The sequence below is a fragment of the Bombina bombina genome, chromosome 2, assembly GCF_027579735.1.
Source record: "Bombina bombina isolate aBomBom1 chromosome 2, aBomBom1.pri, whole genome shotgun sequence".
NCBI lineage: Eukaryota > Metazoa > Chordata > Amphibia > Anura > Bombinatoridae > Bombina > Bombina bombina.
In genome coordinates this window covers 1094361192-1094383228 of record NC_069500.1, presented here as the reverse complement: position 1 = coordinate 1094383228, position 22037 = coordinate 1094361192, and the positions used below count along the sequence as shown (strand labels likewise).

Genomic DNA, 22037 nt, shown 5'->3' with positions numbered 1-22037 from the left:
CCGGAAATCGATCTCATGGCATCCCGGCTTAATTCCAAGCTACCCAGATATGGGTCGTGGTTCAGGGATCCTCAGACTGAGCTAATAGATGCATCAGCAGTGCCTTGGAGGTTCAAACTAATCTACATTTCTTTCATGTAATTAGCAAGAGTCCATGAGCTAGTGACGTATGGGATATACATTCCTACCAGGAGGGGCAAAGTTTCCCAAACCTTAAAATGCCTATAAATACACCCCTCACCACACCCACAATTCAGTTTTACAAACTTTGCCTCCGATGGAGGTGGTGAAGTAAGTTTGTGCTAGATTCTACGTTGATATGCGCTCCGCAGCAAGTTGGAGCCCGGTTTTCCTCTCAGCGTGCAGTGAATGTCAGAGGGATGTGAGGAGAGTATTGCCTATTTGAATGCAGTGATCTCCTTCTACGGGGTCTATTTCATAGGTTCTCTGTTATCGGTCGTAGAGATTCATCTCTTACCTCCCTTTTCAGATCGACGATATACTCTTATATATACCATTACCTCTGCTGATTCTCGTTTCAGTACTGGTTTGGCTTTCTACAAACATGTAGATGAGTGTCCTGGGGTAAGTAAATCTTATTTTCTGTGACACTCTAAGCTATGGTTGGGCACTTTGTTTATAAAGTTCTAAATATATGTATTCAAACATTTATTTGCCTTGACTCAGAATGTTCAACATTCCTTATTTTTCAGACAGTCAGTTTCATATTTGGGATAAATGCATTTGTTTCAATCATTTTTTCTTACCTTAAAAAATTTGACTTTTTCCCTGTGGGCTGTTAGGCTCGCGGGGGCAGAAAATGCTTCATTTTATTGCGTCATTCTTGGCGCGGACTTTTTTGGCGCAATTTTTTTTTTCTGTTTCCGGCGTCATACGTGTCGCCGGAAGTTGCGTCATTTTTTGACCTTTTTTTGCGTCAAAAATGTCGGCGTTCCGGATGTGGCGTCATTTTTGGCGCCAAAAGCATTTAGGCGCCAAATAATGTGGGCGTCTTTTTTGGCGCTAAAAAATATGGGCGTCACTTTTGTCTCCACATTATTTAAGTCACATTATTTATTGCTTCTGGTTGCTAGAAGCTTGTTCACTGGCATTTTTTTCCCATTCCTGAAACTGTCATTTAAGGAATTTGATCAATTTTGCTTTATATGTTGTTTTTTTCTTTTACATATTGCAAGATGTTCCACGTTGCAACTGAGTCAGAAGATACTTCAGGAAAATCACTGCCCAGTGCTGGAGCTACCAAGCTAAGTGTATCTGCTATAAACTTTTGGTATCTGTTTCTCCAGCTGTTGTTTGTATTGCATGTCATGTCAAACTTATTAATGCAGATAAAATTTCCTTTAGTACTGTTACATTACCTGTTGCTGTTCCGTCAACATCTAATTTTCAGAGTGTTCCTGATAACATAAGAGATTTTATTTTTTAAATCCATTAAGAAGGCTATGTCTGTTATTTCTCCTTCTAGTATACATAAAAGTCTTTTAAAACTTCTCTTTTTTCAGATGAATTTTTAAATGAACATCATCATTCTGATACTGATAATGGTTCTTCTGGTTCAGAGGTTTCTGTCTCAGAGGTTGATGCTGATAAATCTTTGTATTTGTTCAAGATGGAATTTATTCGTTCTTTACTTAAAGAAGTATTATTTGCATTAGAAATAGAGGATTCTGGTCCTCTTGATACTAAATGTAAACGTTTAAATAAGGTTTTTAAATCTCCTGTAGTTATTCCAGAAGTGTTTTATCTCCCTGATGCTATTTCTGAAGTAATTTCCAGGGAATGGAATAATTTGGGTAATTTATTTACTCCTTCTAGACGTTTAAGCAATTATATCCTGTGCCATCTGACAGATTAGAGTTTTTTGGGACAAAAATCCCTAAGGTTATGGGGCTGTCTCTACTCCTGCTAATGTACTACTATTCCTACGGCAGATAGTACTTCATTTAAGGATCCTTTAGATAGGAAAATTGAATCCTTTCTAAGAAAAGCTTACTTATGTTCAGGTAATCTTCTTAGACCTGCTATATTTTTAGCGGATGTTGCTGCAGCTTCAACTTTTTGGTTAGAAGCTTTAACGCAACAAGTAACAGATCATAATTTTATAGCATTATTATTATTCTATAACATGCTAATAATTTTATTGGTGATACCATCTTTTGATATCATTAGAGTTGATGTCAGGTATATGTCTCTAGCTATTTTAGCTAGAAAAGCTTTATGGATTAAACTTGGAATGCTGATATGTCTTCTAAGTCAACTTTGCTTTCCCTTTCTTTCCAGGGTAAATAATCATTTTCGTTCCTTTCCTCACAACAAGGAACAAAAGCCTGATCCTTCATCCTCAGGAGCGGTATCAGTTTGGAAACTATTTCCAGTTTGGAATATATCCAAGCCTTATAGAAACCTATAGCCAGCTCCTAAGTACCTATGAAGGTGCGGCCCTTATTCCAGCTCAGCTGGTATGGGGCAGATTACGTTTTCTTCAAAGAAATTTGGATCAATTCCGTTCTCAATCTCTGGTTTCAGAACATTGTTTCAGAAAGGTACAGAATTGGCTTCAAGTTAAGGCCTCCTGCTAAGAGATTTTTTTCTTTCCCGTGTCCCAGTTAACACAGCAAAGGCTCAGCATTTCTGAAATGTGTTTCAGATCTAGAGTTGGCTGGAGTATTTATGCCAGTTCCAGTTCTGGAACAGGGGCTGGGGTTTTATTTTATCTCTTCATTGTACCAAAGAAGGTCAATTCCTTCAGACCAGTTCCGGATCTATCATTATTGAATCGTTATGTTAGGATACCAACATTCAAGATGGTTACTGTAGGACTATCCTGCCTTTTGTTTAGCAAGGGCATTATATGTCTACAATAGATTTACAGGATGTGTATCTGCATATTCCGATTCATCCAGATCACTTTTAGTGTCTGAGATTCTCTTTTTAGACAAGCATTACCAGTTTTTTGGCTCTACCGTTTGGCCTAGCCTCAGTTCCAAGAATTTTTTTCAAAGGTTCTCGGTGCCCTTCTTTCTGTAATCAGAGAACAGGGTTTTGGTATTTCCTTATTTGGACGATATCTTGGTACTTGCTCAGTCTTCTCATTTTCGAAGAATCTCATACGAATCGACTTGTGTTGTTTCTTCAAGTTCATGGTTGGAGGATCAATTTACCAATCAATTCATTGATTCCTCAGACAAGGGTAACCTTTTTAGGTTTCTAGATAGATTCAGTGTCTATGACTGTCCTTGTCAGACAAGAGAAGTTTAACATTGATATCAGCTTATCAAAACCTTCAGTCACAATCATTCCCTTTGGTAGCCTTATGCATGGAAATGTTGGGTCTTAGGACTGCCGCATCAGATGCGATCTCCTTTGCTCGTTTTCACATGCGACCTCTTCAGCTCTGTATGCTGAACCAATGGTGCAGGGATTACTCAAAGATATCTCAATTAATATCTTTAAACCGATTTTACGACACTCTCTGACATGGTGGACAGATCACCATCGTTTAGTTCAGGGGGCTTCTTGTTCTTCCGACCTGGACTATAATCTCAACAGATGCAAGTCTTACAGGTTGGGGAGCTGTGTGGGGGTATCTGACGGCACAAGGGGTTTGGGAATCTCAGGAGGTGAGATTTCCGATCAATATTTTGGAACTCCGTGCAATTTTCAGAGCTCTTCAGTCTTGGCCTCTTCTGAAGAGAGAGTTGTTCATTTGTTTTCAGATAGACAATGTCACAACTGTGGCATACATCAATCATCAAGGAGAGACTCACAGTCCTCTGGCTATGAAAGAAGTATCTCGAATTTTGGTTTGGGCGGAATCCAGCTCCTGTCTAATCTCTGCAGTTCATATCCCAGGTATGGACAATTGGAAAGCGGATTATCTCAGTCACCAAACGTTGCATCCGGGCGAATGGTCTCTTCACCCAGAGGTATTTCTTCAGATTATTCAAATGTGGGAACTTCCAGAAATAGATCTGATGGCTTCTCATCTAAACAAGAAACTTCCCAGGTATCTGTCCAGATCCCGGGATCCTCAGGCGGAGGCAGTGGATGCATTATCACTTCCTTGGAAGTATCATCCTGCCTATATCTTTCCGCCTCTAGTTCTTCTTCCAAGAGTAATCTCCAAGATTCTGAAGGAATGCTCGTTTGTTCTGCTGGTAGCTCCGGCATGGCCTCACAGGTTTTGGTATGCGGATCTTGTCCGGATGGCCTCTTGCCAACCGTGGACTCTTCCGTTAAGACCAGACCTTCTGTCTCAAGGTCCTTTTTTCCATCAGGATCTGAAATCCTTAAATTTAAAGGTATGGAGATTGAACGCTTGATTCTTGGTCAAAGAGGTTTCTCTGACTCTGTGATTAATACTATGTTTCAGGCTCGTAAATCTGTATCCAGAAAGATATATTATAGAGTCTGGAAGACTTATATTTCTTGGTGTCTTTCTCATCATTTTTCTTGGCATTCTTTTAGAATACCGAGAATATTACAGTTTCTTCAGGATGGTTTAGATAAGGGTTTGTCCGCAAGTTCCTTGAAAGGACAAATCTCTGCTCTTTCTGTTCTTTTTCACAGAAAGATTGCTATTCTTCCTGATATTCATTGTTTTGTACAAGCTTTGGTTTGTATAAAGCCTGTCATTAAGTCAATTTCTCCTCCTTGGAGTTTGAATTTGGTTCTGGGGGCTCTTCAAGCTCCTCCATTTGAACCTATGCATTCATTGGACATTAAATTACTTTCTTGGAAAGTTTTGTTCCTTTTGGCCATCTCTTCTGCCAGAAGAGTTTCTGAATTATCTGCTCTTTCTTGTGAGTCTCCTTTTCTGATTTTTCATCAGGATAAGGCGGTGTTGCGAACTTCTTTTGAATTTTTACCTAAGTTGTGAATTCCAACAACATTAGTAGAGACATTGTGGTTCCTTCATTATGTCCTAATCCTAAAAATTCTAAGGAGAAATCGTTGCATTCTTTGGATATTGTTAGAGCTTTGAAATATTATGTTGAAGCTACTAAGTCTTTCCGAAAGACTTCTAGTTTATTTGTTATCTTTTCCGGTTCTAGAAAGGCCAGAAAACTTCTGCCATTTCTTTGGCATCTTGGTTGAAATCTTTAATTCATCTTGCCTATGTTGAGTCGGGTAAAACTCCGCCTCAGAGGATTACAGCTCATTCTACTAGGTCAGTTTCTACTTCCTGGGCGTTTAGGAATGAAGCTTCGGTTGATCAGATTTGCAAAGCGGCAACTTGGTCCTCTTTGCATACTTTTACCAAATTCTACCATTTTGATGTATTTTCTTCTTCTGAAGCAGTTTTTGGTAGAAAAGTACTTCAGGCAGCGGTTTCAGTTTGAATCTTCTGCTTATGTTTTTCATTAAACTTTATTTTGGGTGTGGATTATTTTCAGCAGGAATTGGCTGTCTTTATTTTATTCCTCCCTCTCTAGTGACTCTTGTGTGGAAAGATCCACATCTTGGGTAGTCATTATCCCATACGTCACTAGCTCATGGACTCTTGCTAATTACATGAAAGAAAACATAATTTATGTAAGAACTTACCTGATAAATTAATTTCTTTCATATTAGCAAGAGTCCATGAGGCCCGCCCTTTTTTGTGGTGGTTATGATTTTTTTGTATAAAGCACAATTATTCCAATTCCTTATTTTATATGCTTTCGCACTTTTTTCTTATCACCCCACTTCTTGGCTATTCGTTAAACTGAATTGTGGGTGTGGTGAGGGGTGTATTTATAGGCATTTTAAGGTTTGGGAAACTTTGCCCCTCCTGGTAGGAATGTATATCCCATACGTCACTAGCTCATGGACTCTTGCTAATATGAAAGAAATGAATTTATCAGGTAAGTCTCATCGATCTCATGGCATCCCGGCTTAATTCCAAGATACCCAGATATGGGTCGTGGTTCAGGGATCCTCAGACTGAGCTAATAGATGCATCAGCAGTGCCTTGGAGGTTCAAACTAATCTACATTTTTCCACCATTACCATTTCTCCCACGTGTAGTGGCCCGCATCAAGCAGGAGCAAGCATCAGTGATACTGATTGCTCCATCGTGGCCGCGAAGGACGTATTTTGCAGACCTAGTGGGGATGTCCTCATCTCCTCCATGAAAGTCACCTTGTTGCAGGGATCTGCCAGGTTTCGCCTGGCATAAGGTCAAGATTGCCAGGATTCTTTCCTTTCTCCAGGAGGGTCTGGAGAACGGCCTTTCTGCCAGTTCCCTGCGGTAACAGATTTCATCCCTTACTGTTTTGTTGCACAAGAGACTCGCTGAGTTCCCTGACGTGCAATACTTCATTAAGGCCCTGATCAGGATCAGACCTGTGTTCAGATCTAGCACTCCTCCTTGGAGTTTGAATCATGTTCTTAAGTTTTTGCAACGGGCTCCGTGTGAGCCTATGCATGCTGTTGACATTAAATTGTTGTCCTGGAAGGTTTTTTTCCTATTGGCTATTGCGTCGGCACGCAGAGTTTCTGAAATGGCGGCCCTGCAATGTGAGCCTCCTTATCTGGTGTTTTACCAGGATAAGGCTGTCCTACGTACCCGCTTGGGTTTTCTTTCTAAGGTGGTGTCTGATCGTAACATCAATCAGGAAATTGTGGTTCCTTAATTGTGTCCTAATCCTCCTCCTGCAACGGAACGTTTACTTCATAATCTGGATGTTGTTTGAGCTTTGAAGTTTTATCTTCAAGCTACTAAGGATTTTAGACAAACTTCGTCCTTGTTATCTACTCTGGGAAGCAAAAGGTTCTGAAGGCTTCTTCGACTTCCTTATCTTTTTGGTTGAGGAGTGTTTTATGCTTAGCTTACGAGTCAGCGGGACTTAGAACTCCTTAGAGGATTACGGCTCATTCCACTAGAGCAGTGGCTTCCTCCTAGGCCTTTAAGAACGAGGCCTCTATGGATCAAATTTGTAAGGTGGCTACATGGTCCTCCTTATATAGTTTTTCAAAATTCTACAAATTTGACGTTTTTGCTTCGGCTAAAGCAGCTTTTGAAGGAGAAAGGTTTTACAGACTGTGGTGCCCTCAGATTAGGGTCCGCATTTTCTTTACCCCTCCCGTTTTCATTCAGTGTCCTCTAGAGCTTGGGTATAGTTTTCCCAACAGTAAGGAATGATGCCATGGACTCTCCTCATATTAAGAAGGAAAACATAAATTATGCTTACCTGATAATTTCATTTCCTTCTCTATGACGAGAATCCACGGCCCCCGTCTGTATACTCTGATGGGCAGACCAAAATTTGTTTTTCTCTTTCGACACCATTTATACCCTGATATTTCTCCTACTATTCCTTGTTCCCTTGACAGAATGACTGGGATATGAGGCAAGTGGGGGGAGTATTTTAGCCTTTGGCTGGGGTGTCTTTGCCTCCTCCTGGTGGCCAGGTTCAGTATTTCCCAACAGTAAGGAATGATGCAGTGGACTCTCCTCATACAGAAGGTAATTAAATTATAAGGTAAGGTTTATTTATGTTTTTCATAGCGCCGGTATTACAGGTTGTGTGTTCAGGCTAAAATACAAGTACACTAACACCCATAAACTACCTATTAACCCCTAATCCGCCGCCCACCCACATCGCTGACACTATAATAAAATTATTAGCCCCTAAACCTCCGGCCTCCCACATCTCCACCACTAAATAAACCTATTAGCACCTAAACCTCCAGCCTCCCACATCGCAAAACACTAAATTAAACTATTAGCCCCTAAACCTAACACCCCCTAACTTTAACCCCTTAATGACCGGACCATTTTTCAATTTTCTTACCCTTAATGACAATGGCTATTTTTACATTTCTGCAGTGTTTGTGTTTAGCTGTAATTTTCCTCTTACTCATTTACTTTACCCACACATATTATATACCGTTTTTCTCGCCATTAAATGGACTTTCTAAAGATACCATTATTTTCATCATATCTTATAATTTACTATAAAAAAAATTATAAAATATGAGGAAAAAATTGAAAAAAACACACTTTTTCTAACTTTGACCCCAAAAATCTGTTACACATCTACGACCACCAAAAAACACCCATGCTAAATAGTTTCTAAATTTTGTCCTGAGTTTAGAAATACCCAATGTTTACATGATCTTTGCTTTTTTTGCAAGTTATAGGGCAATAAATACAAGTAGCACTTTGCTATTTCCAAACCACTTTTTTTCAAAATTAGCGCTAGTTACATTGGAACACTGATATCTGTCCGGAATCTCTGAATATCCCTTGACATGTATATATTTTTTTTTAGAAGACAACCCAAAGTATTGATTTATGCCCATTTTGGTATATTTCATGCCACCATTTCACTGCCAAATGCGAGCAAATAAAAAAAAATCGTTCACTTTTTCACAAATTTTGTCACAAACTTTAGGTTTCTCACTGAAATTATTTACAAACAGTTTGTGCAATTATGGCACAAATGGTTGTAAATGCTTCTCTGGGATCCTCTTTGTTCAGAAATAGCAGACATATATGGCTTTGGCATTGCTTTTTGGTAATTAGAAGGCCACTAAATGCCGCTGTGCACCACACGTGTATTATTCCCAGCAGTGAAGGGGTTAATTAGGGAGCTTGTAGAGACCTTGAAGGGTTAATTTTAGCTTTAGTGTAGTGGACAACCCAAAGTATTGATCTAGGCCCATTTTGGTACATTTCATGCCACCATTTCACCGCCAAATGCGAGCAAATAAAAAAAAAGTTAAATTTTTCACAATTTTAGGTTTCTCACTGAAATTATTTACAAACAGCTTGTGCAATTATGTCACAAATGGTTGTAAATGCTTCTCTGGGATCTCCTTTGTTCAGAAATAGCAGACATATATGGCTTTGGCGTTGCTTTTTGGCAATTAGGAGGCCACTAAATGCTGCTGCGCACCACACTTGTATTATGCCCAGCAGTTAAGGGGTTAATTAGGTAGCTTGTAGAGAGCTTGCAGGGTTAATTTTAGCTTTAGTGTAGAGATCAGCCTCCCACCTGACACATCCCACCCCCTGATCCCTCCCAAACAGCTCTCTTCCCTCCCCCACCCCACAATTGTCCCCGCCATCTTAAGTACTGGCAGAAAGTCTGCCAGTACTAAAATAAAAGGTGTTTTTTATTTTTTTTTATTTTTTTTTTAATTATTCATCTGTGTTGGACCCCTGCCTTAGCCCCCAACCTCCCTGATCCCCCCCCAAACAGCTCTCTAACCCTCCCAACCTACCTATTTGCCACCATCTTGGGTACTGGCAGCTGTCTGCCAGTACCCAGTTTTCCCCAAAAAAGAAAGGTTGTTTTTTTTTTTTGTTTGTTTTTCTTAAACAGCAGATCCTATTATTTTTTAAAAAAAAAAAAACGTTTTCTGCCCCCCTCCCTCTTCTCTAGTCATTGGTGGCTGTGGTTGCTGCACGCGTGCGTGCGCGCACACACACATGCGCGCGCGCCCGCAGGCCCCCCCTCCGTACGCTCCCAGCATCCGGCGTGCACAAAGCACTTGAAGGAACCGGATGCCGGGGAGCGATGGGCCGCCCACCCGCCTCCCTTGTAAGCTCCCACCCACCCACCAACGGCACCATCGCTACCGGTGCAGATAGGGCCACAGAGTGGCTCTCTCTGCATCGGATGCTTTTTAAAGGGTATTGCAGGATGCCTCAATATCGAGGCATCACTGCAATACCCTGAGAGCTGCTGGAAGCGATTGAAAAACCTAACTCAAAAAAAAAAAAACTTAAAGGGGCATTCAGCTCTTTTTCATTGTCCTTAAAAGGGCATTCAGCTCTTTTTCAAATTGCCCAAACCCTAATCTGAAAAAAACACCCCCCCAAAAAAACCTAACACTTTCCCCAGAATATCTACTCACGGTTCCTGAAGTCCGGACATCCATCTCCATCCAGGTGGCGACATCTTCATCCATCGTAGCAGCGAAGACATCCAGTGTGGAGCGTACTCTTCATACGGTCCCCACCATACACTGAAGCTTCAATGCAAGGTAGCCGTTTCAATGGTGTACCTTGCATTCCTATTGGCTGATTTGATTCTTCAAATTCAAAATCAGCCAATAGGATGAGAGCTTCTGAAATCCTATTGACTGTTAAAAACAGCCAGTAGGATGAGAGCTACCCTATTGGCTGATTTGAACAGCCAATAGGATTTCAGTAGCTCTCATCCTATTTGCTGTTTTAAAGCCTGTTTAGTCTGACATATATGTTCAGTTCCATATATAGCCTGTGCTGTCTGACATCTATATACAGCTCAACATGGAGCCTGTGCTGTCTGACATCTATATACAGCTCCATATGGAGCCTGTGCTGTCTGACATCTATATACAGCTCCATATAGAGCCTGTGCTGTCTGACATCTATATACAGCTCCATATGGAGCCTGTGCTGTCTGACATCTATATACAGCTCCATATAGAGCCTGTGCTGTCTAACATCTATATACAACGCCATATAGAGCCTGTGCTGTCTGACATCTATATACAGCTCCATATAGAGCCTGTGCTGTCTGACATCTATATACAGCTCTATATAGAGCCTGTGCTGTCTGACATCTATATACAGCTCCATATAGAGCCTGTGCTGTCTGACATCTATATACAGCTCTATATAGAGCCTGTGCTGTCTGACATCTATATACAGCTCTATATAGAGCCTGTGCTGTCTGACATCTATATACAGCTCCATATAGAGCCTGTGCTGTCTGACATCTATATACAGCTCCATATAGAGCCTGTGCTGTCTAACATCTATATACTACTCCATATAGAGCCTGTGCTGTCTGACATCTATATACAGCTCCAAATAGAGCCTGTGCTGTCTAACATCTATATACAGCTCCATATAGAGCCTGTACTGTCTGACATCTATATACAGCTCCATATAGAGCCTGTGCTGTCTGACATCTATATACAGCTCCATATAGAGCCTGTGCTGTCTGACATCTATATACAACGCCATATAGAGCCTGTGCTGTCTGACATCTATATACAGCTCCATATAGAGCCTGTGCTGTCTGACATCTATATACAGCTCCAAATAGAGCCTGTGCTGTCTAACATCTATATACAGCTCCATATAGAGCCTGTACTGTCTGACATCTATTTACAGCTCCATATAGAGCCTGTGCTGTCTGACATCTATATACAGCTCCATATAGAGCCTGTGCTGTCTGACATCTATATACAACGCCATATAGAGCCTGTGCTGTCTGACATCTATATACAGCTCCATATAGAGCCTGTGCTGTCTGACATCTATATACATCTCCATATAGAGCCTGTGCTGTCTGACATCTATATACAGCTCTATATAGAGCCTGTGCTGTCTGACATCTATATACAGCTCCATATAGAGCCTGTGCTGTCTGACATCTATATACAGCTCTATATAGAGCCTGTGCTGTCTGACATCGATATACAGCTCCATATAGAGCCTGTGCTGTCTGACATCTATATACAGCTCCATATAGAGCCTGTGCTGTCTGACATCTATATACAGCTCCATATAGAGCCTGTGCTGTCTGACATCTATATACAGCTCCATATGGAGCCTGTGCTGTCTGGAAAGCAACACTTACAGATAGCCACAAGAAGGGCAGCATTAGGTATTGCACAAGCCTCACCTGCAGAAGCAATGCTACGTTGTAGTTAAAAGGACAGTATACACCAATTTTCATATAACTGCAGGTAATAGACACTACTATAAAGAAGAATATGCACAGATACTGATCTAAAAATCCAGTATAAAACCTTTTAAAAACGTACTTAGAAGCTCCCAGTTTAGCACTGTTGATGTGGCTAGTCTGGGACAACCAGTGAAAGGGACTAGAGCACTAGGAAGAGCAGAACCCCCCCCCCCCCATATGAAAAGACAGATTAGACAAACAGGAGTCAGCAGTAGTCTGTAAACAAGCATATGCATCTGACACTTTGAGTCTTGGTTATGAGTCTGAAAATCAGCACAATGGTATTAACAATAAACAAAACTATACACTGTAAAATTAAAACTATACATTCAAATTTTAAGATAATATATATATGTTTTAATAAGGGGGATCTTAAGGCAGTTATAATTGGCCATCAAAAAGGCCCAAAGGCTCCTCTTTCTTTTTTTTTCTTAAAGGCTCTACATAATTTATATTAGCCCCGATGACCACCTGTATATAATCATAGCCTAAGGTCCTTATTTATATTCTTTTAACCTTTTTCCAGACGTTAGGACGTTCCATGCTGTCCTAACTGCACTGGGCTTTAACGCCGTAAGGACGACAGGGAACGTCCTAGCCGTCTGGCGGTACTGAAGCCAATGATGCTTACTGAATGGGATAGGGTCATGGTGGGCGTGCCTAGCATTGTAGGCTCGCCCTCTGACCCAATCTCATCATTTAAATTTTGCTATCATATGCACAATCGAGTGATTTCAATTTGTTTACATCAGAACATTGTACCGATGTAGACATATTAAATCCGATATGAAAGGGTTAAAAGAAGATCTCTGTATTTATCTTCTTTTAAAAGAAAATCAAACACAATTGTTTACAACCTTTTTTATTAAAATTGTAATAAAAATATACAATTTTTTCAAACATTTTGTTGAGTTATTACGTACCATTTGAAGCTACAGGGACTGCTGAAAACAATGTATGGCTTCTCAAATTTAAGCCCTGATGTAGGCCATTTTCAGTGAGAAACCTTCTAAAGACTCCAAAACGGCTCAGCACATTGGTGGAAATAGCTTGGAAATTAAGGGGTTAAAAATAACTGTAAATGACTGACTATATAGCACAACATCATAGAAGTTTGGAAGTGATGCAGCATTACTTTTGTAAACGATGTTCAGTATATCAGTCAACGACAAACAGGTTTTAAACTGTTTTCACTGCTTAACGCTCCATGCTGTCCTAACAACGCTGGGCTTCACATTTACGATGGTATGGAACGTCCTACCTTTTTTGGTGTCCTGCAGCTGCCTCCTTTTTGTTTAATGTGAAATTGTACTGGGGTGCGTGCCTAGCATCGTAGGCAGTCCCCCATGATGCAATCCCAGCTGTGAAATCACATAATCCCATCGACAATCGTGTGATTTAATTTTTCAAGCAAGTGTTAAACACTTACCCTGGGCAAATGGATAAAAATTATTCAGTCATATCCTATTTCTATACTTCATACTTACGAAAGCGTTTCATAAATCTGAATACTTTGAGGGTTTGATACTAAGGGAGATATTTTCAGTAATCTGTTACTGTTACCAAATCTTGGATTGAGATATAGAGGGTGGGATATTGGAGGAGGAGGAGAGGGGGCGAGAGAGAGAGAGGTTTTTTTTCTTTCTCTGTTTTTACTTTATCTCCCCTTGTCTTTGAAATACATATAATTTCACCATGCCTAGTAAAACACTGGACGTTTTTGTATATTAATTTAATTTGCATATAATGTCAGTATATGGATTGCACTTTGTTAGGTAACTAACGCAAGTTGTTTTGGATATTAATGTGTGGACTTGCAGCTTCTTTTTTCTAGTGTTTATATACAAATTACACCCTATTGCTGAGTGTACAATTGTTCTTTTTCTCTTCTTATACTGACAACTAAAATAATGATAAAAAAAACACTTACCCTCGGCATGAAGGGGTTAAATAAGCTAGAACATTTACATTATAGATACATTTTGTGAGAAAGTACATCTTCAGTGGATGAAAAAGGAGGTAAAGTTAATAAAATGAATGCCCCCACTTACCATCAGAGCCAGCCAGATAAGCCAATACTCAGATGTGGTATATACTGCAGCATTACCTCTTCACTACATCTGCCCCTGTGTATATAGCTATATATATATATATATATATATTCAGAATTGTGTGATAATATTTTGAGGACAGTCACTTATTCCTCTGTTCAGAGATCTATACATATTTAAGTCCTAATATTATAGATTCTAGTGATGCACCAAAATGGAAATTCTGGCCCGAAACTGAATACGAAAATCCGGGATGCACTTTGCCGGAAACTGATACCGAAAATGTATTTCTTTCATGTAATTAGCAAGAGTCCATGAGCTAGTGACGTATGGGATATACATTCCTACCAGGAGGGGCAAAGTTCCCAAACCTCAAAATGCCTATAAATACACCCCTCACCACACCCACAAATCAGTTTTTACAAACTTTGCCTCCTGTGGAGGTGGTGAAGTAAGTTTGTGCTAGATTCTACGTTGATATGCGCTCTGCAACAGGTTGGAGCCTGGTTTTCCTCTCAGCGTGCAGTGAATGTCAGAGGGATGTGAAGAGAGTATTGCCTATTTGAATTCAATGATCTCCTTCTACGGGGTCTATTTCATAGGTTCTCTGTTATCGGTCGTAGAGATTCATCTCTTACCTCCCTTTTCAGATCGACGATATACTCTTATATATACCATTACCTCTACTGATTCTCGTTTCAGTACTGGTTTGGCTTTCTACTACATGTAGATGAGTGTCCTGGGGTAAGTAAGTCTTATTTTTGTGACACTCTAAGCTATGGTTGGGCACTTTTATATAAAGTTCTAAATATTTGTGTTTAAACATTTATTTGCCTTGATTCAGGATGTTCAATATTCCTTATTTCAGACAGTCAGTTTCATTATTTGGGATAATGCATTTGAATAATAAATTTTTCTTACCTTTAAAATTTGACTTTTTCCCTGTGGGCTGTTAGTCTCGCGGGGGCTGAAAATGCTTCATTTTATTGGGTCATTCTTGGCGCGGACTTTTTTGGCGCAAAAAAAATTCTTTGTTATTTCCGGCGTCATACTTGTCACCGGAAGTTGCGTCATTTTTTGACGTTTTTGCGCCAAAAATGTCGGCGTTACCGGATGTGGCGTCATTTTTGGCGCTAAAAGCATTTAGGCGCCAAATAATGTGGGCATCTTTTTTGGCGCTAAAATATATGGGCGTCATTATTGTCTCCACATTATTTAAGTCTCATTGTTTATTTGCTTCTGGTTGCTAGAAGATTGTTCACTGGCATTTTTTCCCATTCCTGAAACTGTCATTTAAGGAATTTGATCAATTTTGCTTTATATGTTGTTTTTTTCTATTACATATTGCAAGATGTCTCAGATTGACCCTGAATCAGAAGATACTTCTGGAAAATCGCTGCCTGATGCTGGACCTACCAAAGTTAAGTGTATTTGCTGTAAACTTGTGGTATCTGTTCCTCCAGCTGTTGTTTGTAATGAATGTCATGACAAACTTGTTAATGCAGATAATATTAACTTTAGTAATGTTACATTACCTGTTGTTGTTCCATCAACATCTAATACTCAGAGTGTTCCTGTTAACATAAGAGATTTTGTTTCTAAATCCATTAAGAAGGCTATGTCTGTTATTCCTCCTTCTAGTAAACGTAAAAGGTCTTTTAAAACTTCTCATTTTTCAGATGAATTTTTAAATGATCATCATTCTGAATCTGATAATGATTCCTCTGGTTCAGAGGATTCTGTTGCAGAGGTTGATGCTGATAAATCTTCATATTTATTCAAAATGGAATTTATTCGTTCTTTACTTAAAGAAGTTTTAATTGCATTAGAAATAGAGGATTCTGGTCCTCTTGATACTAAATCTAAACGTTTAAATAAGGTTTTTAAATCTCCTGTAGTTATTCCAGAAGTTTTTCCTGTCCCTGATGCTATTTCTGAAGTAATTTCCAAGGAATGGAATAATTTGGGTAATTCATTTACTCCTTCTAAACGTTTTAAGCAATTATATCCTGTGCCATCTGACAGATTAGAGTTTTGGGACAAAATCCCTAAGGTTGATGGGGCTATCTCTACTCTTGCTAAACGTACTACTATTCCTACGGCAGATAGTACTTCCTTTAAGGATCCTTTAGATAGGAAAATTGAATCCTTTCTAAGAAAAGCTTGCTTATGTTCAGGTAATCTTCTTAGACCTGCTATATCTTTAGCGGATGTTGCTGCAGCTTCAACTTTTTGGTTAGAAGCTTTAGCGCAACAAGTAACAGATCATAATTCTCATAGCATTGTTAATCTTCTTCAACATGCTAATAATTTTATTTGTGATGCCATCTTTGATATAATTAGGGTTGATGTCAGGTATATGTCTCTAGCTATTTTAGCTAGAAGAGCTTTATGGCTTAAAACTTGGAATGCTGATATGTCTTCTAAGTCAACTTTGCTTTCCCTTTCTTTCCAGGGTAATAAATTATTTGGTTCACAGTTGGATTCTATTATTTCAACTGTTTCTGGGGGGAAAGGAACTTTTTTACCACAGGATAAAAATAATAATAATAATCTAATAATCGTTTTCGTTCCTTTCGTCACAATAAGGAACAAAAGCCTGATCCTTCCCCTACAGGAGCTGTATCAGTTTGGAAACCATCTCCTGTCTGGAATAAATCCAAGCCTTTTAGAAAGCCAAAGCCAGCTCCCAAGTCAACATGAAGGTGCGGCCCTCATTCCAGACCAGCTGGTAGGGGGCAGATTACGATTTTTCAAAGAAATTTGGATCAATTCGATTCACAATCTTTGGATTCAGAACATTGTTTCAGAAGGGTACAGAATAGGCTTCAAGATAAGGCCTCCTGCAAGAAGATTTTTTCTTTCCTGTGTCCCAGTAAATCCAGTGAAGGCTCAAGCATTTCTGAAATGTGTTTCAGATCTAGAGTTGGCTGGAGTAATTATGCCAGTTCCAGTTCTGGAACAGGGGCTGGGGTTTTACTCAAATCTCTTCATTGTACCAAAGAAGGAGAATTCCTTCAGACCAGTTCTGGATTTAAAAATATTGAATCATTATGTAAGGATACCAACATTCAAAATGGTAACTTTAAGGTCTATTCTGCCTTTTGTTCAGCAAGGGCATTATATGTCCACAATAGATTTACAGGATGCATATCTGCATATTCCGATTCATCCAGATCACTATCAGTTTCTGAGATTCTCTTTCCTAGACAAGCATTACCAGTTTGTGGCTCTGCCGTTTGACCTAGCAACAGCTCCAAGGATTTTTACAAAGGTTCTCGGTGCCCTTCTGTCTGTAATCAGAGAACAGGGTATTGTGGTATTTCCTTATTTCGACGATATCTTGGTACTTGCTCAGTCTTCACATTTAGCAGAATCTCATACGAATCGACTTGTATTGTTTCTTCGAGAACATGGTTGGAGGATCAATTTACCAAAAAGTTCATTGATTCCTCACACAAGGGTAACCTTTTTTGGTTTCCAGATAGATTCAGTGTCAATGACTCTGTCTCTGACAGACAAGAGACGTCTAAAATTGGTTTCAGCTTGTCGAAACCTTCAGTCTCAATCATTCCCTTCGGTAGCCTTATGCATGGAAATTCTAGGTCTTATGACTGCTGCATCGGACGCGATCCCCTTTGCTCGTTTTCACATGCGACCTCTTCAGCTTTGTATGCTGAACCAGTGGTGCAGGGATTATACAAAGATATCTCAATTATTATCTTTAAAACCGATTGTACGACACTCTCTGACGTGGTGGACAGACCACCATTGTTTATTTCAGGGGGCTTCTTTTGTTCTTCCAACCTGGACTGTGATTTCAACAGATGCAAGTCTGACAGGTTGGGGAGCTGTTTGGGGGTCTCTCACAGCACAAGGGGTTTGGGAATCTCAGGAGGTGAGATTACCGATCAATATTTTGGAACTCCGTGCAATTTTCAGAGCTCTTCAGTCATGGCCTTTTCTAAAGAGAGAGTCGTTCATTTGTTTTCAGACAGACAATGTCACAACTGTGGCATATATCAATCATCAAGGAGGGACTCACAGTCCTCTGGCTATGAAAGAAGTATCTCGAATACTGGTATGGGCGGAATCCAGCTCCTGTCTAATCTTTGCGGTTCATATCCCAGGTATAGACAATTGGGAAGCGGATTATCTCAGTCGCCAAACGTTACATCCGGGCGAATGGTCTCTTCACCCAGAGGTATTTCTTCAGATTGTTCAGATGTGGGGACTTCCAGAAATAGATCTGATGGCTTCTCATCTAAACAAGAAACTTCCCAGGTATCTGTCCAGATCCAGGGATCCTCAGGCGGAGACAGTGGATGCATTGTCACTTCCTTGGAAGTATCATCCTGCTTATATCTTTCCGCCTCTAGTTCTTCTTCCAAGAGTAATTTCCAAGATTCTAAAGGAGTGCTCGTTTGTTCTGCTGGTGGCTCCAGCATGGCCTCACAGGTTTTGGTATGCGGATCTTGTCCGGATGGCCACTTGCCAACTGTGGACTCTTCCGTTAAGACCAGACCTTCTATCGCAAGGTCCTTTTTTCCATCAGGATCTTAAATCCTTAAATTTGAAGGTATGGAGATTGAACGCTTGATTCTCAGTCATAGAGGTTTCTCTGACTCTGTGATTAATACTATGTTACAGGCTCGTAAATCTGTATCTAGGAAGATATATTATAGAGTCTGGAAGATTTACATTTCTTGGTGTCTTTCTCTTTTAGAATTCCTAGAATTTTACAGTTTCTTCAGGATGGTTTGGATAAAGGTTTGTCTGCAAGTTCCTTGAAAGGACAAATCTCTGCTCTTTCTGTTCTTTTTCACAGAAGGATTGCTATTCTTCCTGATATTCATTGTTTTGTACAAGCTTTGGTTCGTATAAAACCTGTTATTAAGTCAATTTCTCCTCCTTGGAGTTTGAATTTAGTTCTGGGGGCTCTTCAAGCTCCTCCGTTTGAACCTATGCATTCGCTGGACATTAAATTACTTTCTTGGAAAGTTTTGTTTCTTTTGGCCATCTCTTCTGCTAGAAGAGTTTCTGAATTATCTGCTCTTTCTTGTGAGTCTCCTTTTCTGATTTTTCATCAGGATAAGGCGGTGTTGCGAACTTCTTTTAAATTTTTACCTAAGGTTGTGAATTCTAACAACATTAGTAGAGAAATTGTGGTTCCTTCATTGTGTCCTAATCCTAAGAATTCTAAGGAAAGATCGTTGCATTCTTTGGATGTAGTTAGAGCTTTGAAATATTATGTTGAAGCTACTAAAAATTTCCGAAAGACTTCTAGTCTATTTGTTATCTTTTCCGGTTCTAGGAAAGGTCAGAAGGCTTCTGCCATTTCTTTGGCGTCTTGGTTAAAATCTTTAATTCATCATGCTTATGTCGAGTCGGGTAAAACTCTGCCTCAAAGGATTACAGCTCATTCTACTAGGTCAGTTTCTACTTCCTGGGCGTTTAGGAATGAAGCTTCAGTTGATCAGATTTGCAAAGCAGCAACTTGGTCTTCTTTGCATACTTTTACTAAATTCTACCATTTTGATGTGTTTTCTTCTTCTGAAGCAGTTTTTGGTAGAAAAGTACTTCAGGCAGCTGTTTCAGTTTGATTCTTCTGCTTATAATTTCAGTTTTTTTTCATTATAAGATTTAAACTTTATTTTGGGTGTGGATTATTTTCAGCGGAATTGGCTGTCTTTATTTTATCCCTCCCTCTCTAGTGACTCTTGCGTGGAAGATCCACATCTTGGGTATTCATTATCCCATACGTCACTAGCTCATGGACTCTTGCTAATTACATGAAAGAAAACATAATTTATGTAAGAACTTACCTGATAAATTAATTTCTTTCATATTAGCAAGAGTCCATGAGGCCCACCCTTTTTGTGGTGGTTATGATTTTTTTGTATAAAGCACAATTATTCCAATTCCTTATTTTTTATGCTTTCGCACTTTTGTCTTATCACCCCACTTCTTGGCTATTCGTTAAACTGATTTGTGGGTGTGGTGAGGGGTGTATTTATAGGCATTTTGAGGTTTGGGAAACTTTGCCCCTCCTGGTAGGAATGTATATCCCATACGTCACTAGCTCATGGACTCTTGCTAATATGAAAGAAATGAATTTATCAGGTAAGTTCTTACATAAATTATGTTTTTTTCAAATTATTTTCATTTTTTTTTTTTTTTGCATAATTAGAGCCAATAAAAAGAGCCCACACTTTTATTGAAAGTAACACACAAAAATTCGACAAAAATATCTTAAAACTATAATATGCTACACAATAATTTTAGCAAGAAAAAAAAACAGGCAAAAAATAATGGCATTTTCGGCCAAAATGTTTCTGTGAGCAAAATTTTGGTTCATCCCTACTTAAAACAATTATAAATATCAATATACTGTATTATTCTTCATTTAGTTCTATGTAACAGAATCATAGTTAACAGGGTTTTTTTTTTTTACCAATTATCCAAATAAAGTATAGTCCTAGAAAACTCATATGCAGAACAGTATGTCAAGTAATTAACTTAAACAGCAGCTCTAGACTAGCATCAAATTTAAAACATGCTACACAATAATTTTACCGAAAATAGCAGACAATAAAAATGAAAAACGAAATAGCCAAAAATGCCATTTTCGGCCGAAACTTTCTGCGGCCGAAATTTCGGTGCATCCCTAAATTAGATTCCTATAAATATTTTATTGGGCTGGTGGTTGTTCGTGTCTCTTTTTGCCATAAGCCAATAAACAAGTAAATATGTGTGATATTGAGCCTCATGGTGTTGTGTTTTTGGTTCTAATGGTGACTGATCAGTCTACACGTGGAGTCTATAAAAATGAATCTGTCAGCATGATATTAAAATATACTGTTTCTGTTGCTTTTGTATTTCATAGCAAACACTGAACCATTTAAAGCTCCAGTGATCAGGCTTGTTCTATAAGGATTATTTAGTTGTTAATGCAAATGTTTTCAGCAATATTTTGATGAAAAGGAAGAAAAAGAAAACTTCTGAAGCATGGCATTGACACAGAGGAAATAGATAAAAATGTTGAAAGATATCAGATTTAGATTGATTTTTTTAATCCATCTTTCTCTGTTTTTTTTTTTTTTTTTTTTGGGGGGGGTATTATTTTTTATTTTCTTTAACCATAAAGTGCTACCTATATACGGTCATATGTTGGTTATAAAGAGAGAACAAATATTACACAGACTACAATGCTATAAGAATGCAACTGTTATTTTCTGAAAGTGTAAAAATAAAATGCTCTTGTGTGTTAGAGCTGGTTCTTATTGCACCATTGGTAACATGCAACTCTTTCACCACTACATTGTTTAAATCCACTCCAGAGCAGCAGTGCACAGCCAATCACAAGAGGCATATGTGTGTAGCAACCAATCAGCAGCTTGATCCTACCTATGTATGATTTTCAACAAAGGATACCAAAAGGAATGAAATAATTGAATCTTGGTATGCTTTTTCTAAACCATGGAACTTTTATGGTAAAAATGGTCTGTCTTCTATTTAAAATGTCATTTAAGAAGATTTCGACATTTCCTCTCAAAATGTTTAACAAAAACATAAACCTAAAAAAAAGTCCCTGTACTGAATAAACTTTTTGTTTATTGTGGCTAGCCAGTGATCAGTCATCGGACTCATACCTGTTATTTTTTATTTACAGCTTTTACTTAACCTTTTTCATGTAAAATAAATAAATAAAATGTTTAAAGGGACAGTCAACACCAGAATTTGTGTTGTTTTAAAAGATATATAATCCCTTAATTACCAATTCCCCAGTTTTGCATAATCAACACAGTTATAATATACATTTTACCTCTGTAATTACCTTGTATCTAAGCCTCAGCAGACTGCCCCCTTATTTCAGTTCTTTTTGACAGACTTGCATTTTAGCCAAACAGAGCTCTCTCCATGGTAAATTCACGTGCATGAGCTCAATGTTATCTGTATGAAACACGTGAACTAATGCCCTCTATTGGTGAAAAACTATCAAAATGCATTTAGATTAGGGGCGGCCTTCAAGGTCTAAGAAATTAGCATATGAACCTCCTAGATTTAGCTTTCAACTAAGAATACCAAGGGAACAAAGCAAAATTGGTGATAAAAGTAAATTGGAAAGTTGTTTAAAATTACATGCCCTATTTGAAACAAGAGGGTTTTTTTGGACTTTACTGTCCCTTTAACTACTATCTTTTGAATAAACAATTTAAAATATTTGCGAAATATGTCCCTTTAAACAGTATATATTATATAATATAGTATCCCATTTAGTTAGATGTAT

The 22037-nt window shown here is 38.8% G+C and overlaps 1 protein-coding gene across 2 annotated transcripts in view; it reads left to right on the top strand.

Annotated features, from left to right (window-relative positions):
* The window catches only part of LRBA (LPS responsive beige-like anchor protein), a 1331662-nt gene that overhangs the window by 802766 nt on the left and 506859 nt on the right, over positions 1-22037 (top strand). The gene's annotated exons all lie outside the window — the stretch shown is intronic.